The sequence below is a fragment of the Mycteria americana genome (genome assembly GCF_035582795.1).
Source record: "Mycteria americana isolate JAX WOST 10 ecotype Jacksonville Zoo and Gardens chromosome Z unlocalized genomic scaffold, USCA_MyAme_1.0 Scaffold_18, whole genome shotgun sequence".
In the NCBI taxonomy this organism is placed as follows: domain Eukaryota; kingdom Metazoa; phylum Chordata; class Aves; order Ciconiiformes; family Ciconiidae; genus Mycteria; species Mycteria americana.
This window is the reverse complement of record NW_027445436.1, coordinates 15,588,941-15,595,627: the sequence shown is the minus strand read 5'-3', so window position 1 is coordinate 15,595,627 and position 6,687 is coordinate 15,588,941.

Below are 6,687 nucleotides of genomic sequence, written 5' to 3'. Positions count from 1 at the left end.
TCTGCTGTAATTCCAAAGTGGAATTGAGAACATTGATCAAAGACTGATTTACCTTTGTGGGGCACCTCCAATTTGTCCTACTAGTATCAGACATTGCCTTTATGCTCCAATCAATGCACCAGGCGTTATTTCCTATATACTTCCAAAATCCCTCTACTGGCTTAACCCAAGTTTTGGGAGGCTGTCTAAGTTTCTCGCATTCAGGTGATTTTACCTTTTTCCCTTCCTGAATTGAATCGAAAATACACATTACTAGTTTACCCAGGGCAGTTCCTCCTCCTGATACAAAGCCAAAGTCCTTTTCGCTATAATCTTTAGGACATTTTCCTCCTCTTGGCTTAGCAATTATAGTTTTGTTTCCTATGGTCACCGGATCTTGTAGTACATTCAAAACTCTATCCCTGCAGTCTCCTTTCTGGTCTAAATAGTATCTTACTCCAGCCTTATTCAAATCTTGGGTCATTTTGTCATAATATTCTAGCATTGTCAAATTCACAGGTATGATTCCCCATGGGATAGGTTGGCCTGCAGATTGAGGAATTGGGAGGCAAGCAGTTACACTTGTCAAATTTCGCATTTTACCAAATCCTTGAATGAGCTCTAACATTAAATTGTTAGCATCCTTTTCACACAAACTTTTACACACTAGTAAACAAGCGCATAGCAGCATCAGTAAAACTACTTTCGGGTCAATCTTACGGACGTTGGTCCCGTAGGCTGAGATTTCCATGGTCCAGTAGGTGCTTTCTTAATTCTCGAATAGTGGATCCACGCAGCGTGCTTCTCAAGCTTAACTGCAGTGTAGGTTGTGAGCAGAACTTGAAAAGGGCCACTCCATTTCTCTTCAAGAGGGTCACCTGAAATATTTTTAACATAAACCCAATCCCCAGGTTTAAACAAGTGCACCGGAGAATCTAAACCCCACGCTCTGGTAGATACCACTAATTTATTTACTTCTTGTAATTGTTTTCCTAATGCTATTAGATATTGCCGTAAGCTAATTTCCCCTGCTTGGGTGAGATCTTGCCCTCGATATCTGGTTTGAAATGGTCTCCCATATAAAATCTCAAAGGGACTCAATTTCTCTTTAGTCCTTGGTTTAGTTCGAAGTCTCAATAATGCAATTGGGAGGGCCTGATCCCATCTCAAGTTGGTTTCCTGACAAATTTTGCTCAATTGTGTTTTTATCATATGGTTCATTTTCTCTACCTGTCCACTTGCTTGTGGGCGGTAGGCTGTATGCAATTTCCAATTAATTTCTAAAAACTTACTAGCTTGCTGAACTACCTGTGACACGAAGTGTGGCCCTCTGTCAGAGGAGATAACTTCTGGCACTCCAAACCTAGGAATAATTTCTCTTAATAAAACTTTTGTTACTTCTCGGGCTTTATTTGTTCTGCAAGGGAAAGCTTCAGGCCATCCAGAGTAGGTATCGGTTAACACCAACAGATACCTATACCCCCCTTTTCTAGGGAGCTCCGAAAAGTCTATTTGCCAGTTTTGACCTGGAACATTTCCTTTGCCTATGCTTCCAAATTTTACACGATTTTCTACCTTTGGGTTATTTTTCAAACATGTCTCGCACCTATCAACCACACTTTTCACAGTTTGAAACAAATTTCTAGCCACTATCTGCTTAGTGAGAGAGTTATACAGAGCTTCAGTTCCCCAGTGAGTTTTATCATGTTCAGTCTTTGTCAGTGCCCACAGTAGTCTAAAGGGGATTATTATCCTGTTATCTTTTAACACTGCCCATCCTGATAGGCCAATTTTAGCCTCTAAGTCAGTAATTAACTTCTGATCCTTTTCATCGTATTCAGCTGATTCAGGTAGTGGCTAAGATTTTTCAGGAATTAAACTTAGTATCTCACCTTGTTCCGCTGCTTGCCTTGCTTCATAATCAGCCAACTTATTTCCCACTTCCCTGTCAGTGTTACCTTTCTGATGTCCTTTGCAGTGCATAATCGCCACTGCTGACGGAAGTTGCACAGCTTCTAAAAGTCGCAGTATTATATCAGCGTGTTTTATACCTTTCCCTTGAGCGGTTAAGAGTCCTCGCTCCTTCCAAATTGCTCCGTGAGCATGCACTACGCCAAAGGCATATTTTGAATCTGTCCATATATTCACGCGCAGTCCTTTGGCAAGCTCCAGTGCTCTCACTAAGGCAACTATTTCGGCTCGTTGTGCAGATGTGCCTTTAGGGAGTGACTTTGCTTCCACCACCTGATCTGTGGTGGTCACAGCATATCCTGCCATTCGAACTCCATTCTTTACAAAACTACTCCCATCGGTATACCAAGCGTGGTCAGCTTCTTCCAGTGGCTCATCCTTCAGGTCAGGCCTGCTTGCGTATACGGTCTCAATGGTTTCTATACAATCATGTACAACAGTCTTCATTTCCTGCTTATTACTTAGAAAAGAAGCGGGGTTAATTACAGCGGATGTAACGATTTCAATATCGTCCTGTTCCATCAGGACTGCTTGATACTTCAGAAACCTTGATGGTGACAGCCAATGTCCTCCTTTTTGTTCCAAAACGGAAGTTACAGCATGGGAAGTATGCACAACCATCTTTTGTCCCAAGGTAAATTTTCGAGCTTCTTGAATGATCAAAACAACAGCGGCAACTGCCCGAAGGCATCCCGGCCATCCTTTACTCACCTCATCCAATTGTTTGGAAAAATATGCTACTGCTCGTTTATAAGGACCCAGCCTCTGGGCTAGAATTCCCAAAGCCACTCCTTGTCTCTCATATGAGAACAACCAGAAGGGCTTTGTTATGTCTGGCAGGCCCAAAGCTGGAGCTCTCATTAATTCCAATTTCAATTCTTTGAATGCCCTCTTGGCTTCATCAGTCCATGTTAACTGTGTCTGACTATTTTTCAACAGTTCGTACAAGGGTTTAACTAAAAGTCCATAATTATAAATCCATAATCGACACCAACCTGTCATTCCCAGAAAGGTTCGCAGCTCTTTTACTGTGGTCGGTTCTGGGGTCCTGCAAATGGCTTCTTTTCGGTCATTCCCGAGCTGTCTCTGTCCTTTAGAAATCACAAATCCCAAGTAGATTACTTCTTTTTTCAAGATCTGGACTTTCTGCAACGATACTCGATAACCACTTAGTCCAAGAAAATTTAACAAACTCACAGTCCATTCCTTACATTCTTCTTCTTTTTCCGTAGCTATCAGAATATCATCCACATATTGCAAAAGGGTACCATTTCCTGGAGGCCTTTCCCAGACCTCTAATTCTTTAGCCAATTGATTTCCAAAAATTGTGGGGCTATTCTTAAATCCTTGAGGTAACACTGTCCAGGTTAGTTGGGTTTTCCGTCCTGAATCAGGGTTTTCCCACTCAAAGGCAAAAAAGTTGCGGCTTTCAGGGGCCAAGGTGAGGCAAAAGAATGCATCTTTCAGATCTAGTACTGTGAACCATTCATAGGTTTCTTTTAAACTGGTCAATAAAGTGTATGGGTTTGCCACTACCGGGTGCAAATCTTCAACTATCCGATTTATTGCTCGTAGGTCTTGCACCAATCGGTAGGTTTTGCCATCAGGCTTTTTGACAGGCAGAATGGGAGTGTTGTACTCTGAAGAGCATTCAGTCAATAATCCGAATTTTATAAATTCATCTATAATATGTTTCACTCCTCATCTATCTTCCAATTTCAAAGGATATTGTTTCACCCTAATGGGTCGTGCTCCTTCTTTGAGTTTAACAACAACCAATTCCGCATTTTTAGCTTTTCCAGGTATTCCCGAGGCCCATACTCCTGGGTATACCTGGTCTTTTATTTCCTGCATAATTTCTTCTTCTCTAACTTGGGGTTCAGTGAGAACCAAACTTAAAATTTCAATGTGGTTTTCTTCTGGTATTTTAAATTCGATTTCCCCATCTTTAAATCTTATTTCAGCATTCAATTGTTCTAATAAGTCCCTTCCCAAAAGTGGTCTAGGAGCTTCAGGCAAGTAGAGGAATTTATGAATCCCTACACTTTTTCCAATTTTAAATTTCAATGGTCTTAGAAAGAAAGCCCTCTCAACCTGCCCTGTTGCTCCCACAATGTTAACAGTTTGTTTACTCACAGGCAATAAAGTCTGATTTAATACTGAAAATGTGGCACCTGTATCTATTAAAAATTCTACAGGTTTTTCTTCCTTCCCTAGCTGAATTTTTACCAAGGGTTCTGCTAGGGAAGATTCCCCTGGTCCCCATCAATTTTCTTCCGTGTTGGCTACCATCACCGATTTGCCCAATCTCGGGCAATCTTTTTTCCAGTGCCCCAGTTGTTTACAATAGGCACACTGATCTTTCAAGAGGGGTTGATTTCCTCTATTCCCTCTAAGTGGGGCACTTGCACCACTTCTCATAACTCCTCTCCCCTCATTGCTGTTGCTCCGAGGGGGTATCTGACCTTCTACGGTGCGCAAAGCAGCTACTGTAGCATTAGCAATTGTTTTACCCATTTGTTTTTCCTTTCGACTATCTCTATTCCGATACACTTGCCAAGCAGTTTCCAATAACCTTTCCAAGTCCCTTGCATCTGCCCCTTGCACTTTCTGTAATTTCCTTCTAATATCATCCACCGACTGTCCCAGAAACAGAAATATTAGCTGACTTTTACCTTCTTGAGAGGTAGGGTCTAAAGGAGTATATTTCCGCATTCCTTCCTTTAGCCGATTCAAAAAGTCAGTAGGTGACTCCTTTTTATCTTGTTTTATCTCATACAGCTTAGACCAATTTACTGATTTTGGGACAGCATTTCTTGTTCCGTACGCAATCCATTCCCTGTACCGCACTAGTAAATTCCTGGTTCCCGTCTGGTTAGGGTCCCAGCCGGGATTGGTAATTGGAACATGATTATCCACTGTTCCTGGCAGAGTCCCAGCCAGCACCAGAGCCTGCACCTGAGTCCTAGCTGCTCTCACAATCATCTGTTTTTCTGATTCACTGAACACTGCATCCAGCATTGCATCCACATCCTCCCAGTCAGGGTCCTGGGTTTTCACAATCAATTCAAATCCTTTAGCAACCCTCTCAGGGTCGTCCCGATAACTCCCTGCAGTAACTCGCCAGCCGTCCAAGTCTGCTAAAGTGAAAGGTACTTTAATTCTAACAGGTCCTCCCGCTCCCATCGCTTGTCTTAAGGGAGCCTGTATCGCAGGTCCCACTTTGCTTCGGGTCCTGGTGGTTATGGGAGAAAACCTAATATCTGTTTCCTCTCTCTCTCTCATCTCCGGCTCTTCTCTCCCAACAGCACCCGCATCTCCTTCTCTATCACCTTCCCTTTCTAGCGGAGGCAAATAATCCTCTAACCTTTCATTCTGCGAACCAACTTTCAAACATCTCTGTCCAATGCTACACGCCGAGCAACACCTTTTCAATATCCTATTTTGCTTATTTCTCTCCTTTTCTATCGCCAAGACCATAGGGTCCTGGGGCGCCAAATTAATTCCGCACTCTTTCTGCCACTCAGGGTGATTCCGCAGAGTGAAAAACATATCTGCATAAACCACCTCATCCCATTTTCCTTCCCGCCGCAAAAATAACATTAGTTGCAACAAAGTATTATACTTCAAAGTTCCGTTCAAAGGCCATTTTTCACCATCTTCTAATTTGTACAGGGGCCACCACTGATCACAATATTTGATTAATGTTTTCTTATTCACACTCCCACCTGGTGGTCCCCCTATCTCTTTCCAGTGTGCTAAGATACATCCTAGGGGGCTTTTCTTTACAATACCACCACTTTGCTGTCCCCCCATTCTACCTTATTGATTCTGTACTTCCGTTATTCTCCCGCAGATTATTTTAATAACCTCAACCTGTCGCGCTTTATTCTCCCACTCTGACCACGTTCCACAATTCTCACATTGAATAAACAATTCACAAGGAAAAGCGGTTCACATTCATTTTCAGGATGAGACGCACAGGTCTCCAGGTTTTCCACACTCACTTTGCAGTCACACTGTGTTTCAGTCACTCACCAGTCACACCAGAGTTAACTCAGCTCATTCACGCTTAGTTGCTGATTTCGCAGTGCCTAACGAATATATCCAAATTCAATACCAATAAACCAATATCCGAGTTTGGTGCCAGTAAATCCATACCACCAACAGTACAAACTCATGCGGGTTTCATAAGTGTACCAATACCAAAAGGCACGTTCTTGCAGAAGTACAAGGCTTAACCCGTGCCTGTACCAACGTACCACCAACAGTACAAACTCATGCGGGTTTCATGAGTGTACCAATACCAAAAAGCACGTTCATGCAGAAGTACAAGGCTTAACCCGTGCCTGTACCAACGTACTAAATACCAAATGTATACCCTCAGGCACTAGTAGCCTGGTATACGGCGCTCAGCGTAGGACGTCTCCTACGACTTATGAGAACCTTCCAAATGACCGGTCCCAAATTCCAAAACAGAAAAGATTTAAAGAATACCTTTTTCCTTTAGATGGTCCTTGTCTGCTCCCGCAGTGATCCGATTGAGGCGAGGAGTCCCTCCGGGAAATCCCGGGGGTACCCTAGGGAGTCCTGTTCTCAGCGGGTCCTGCAGCCGAGCAGAGCGGGTCCCATCTGGGGTGCCAAACTGTTTCCGTGAAAAGCCGAAATCAGAACTCAATAGTCGGGATGACTATTAAGCAGGTATTCTTTATTGCAGCGCTGGGCAGCACTGGGGAT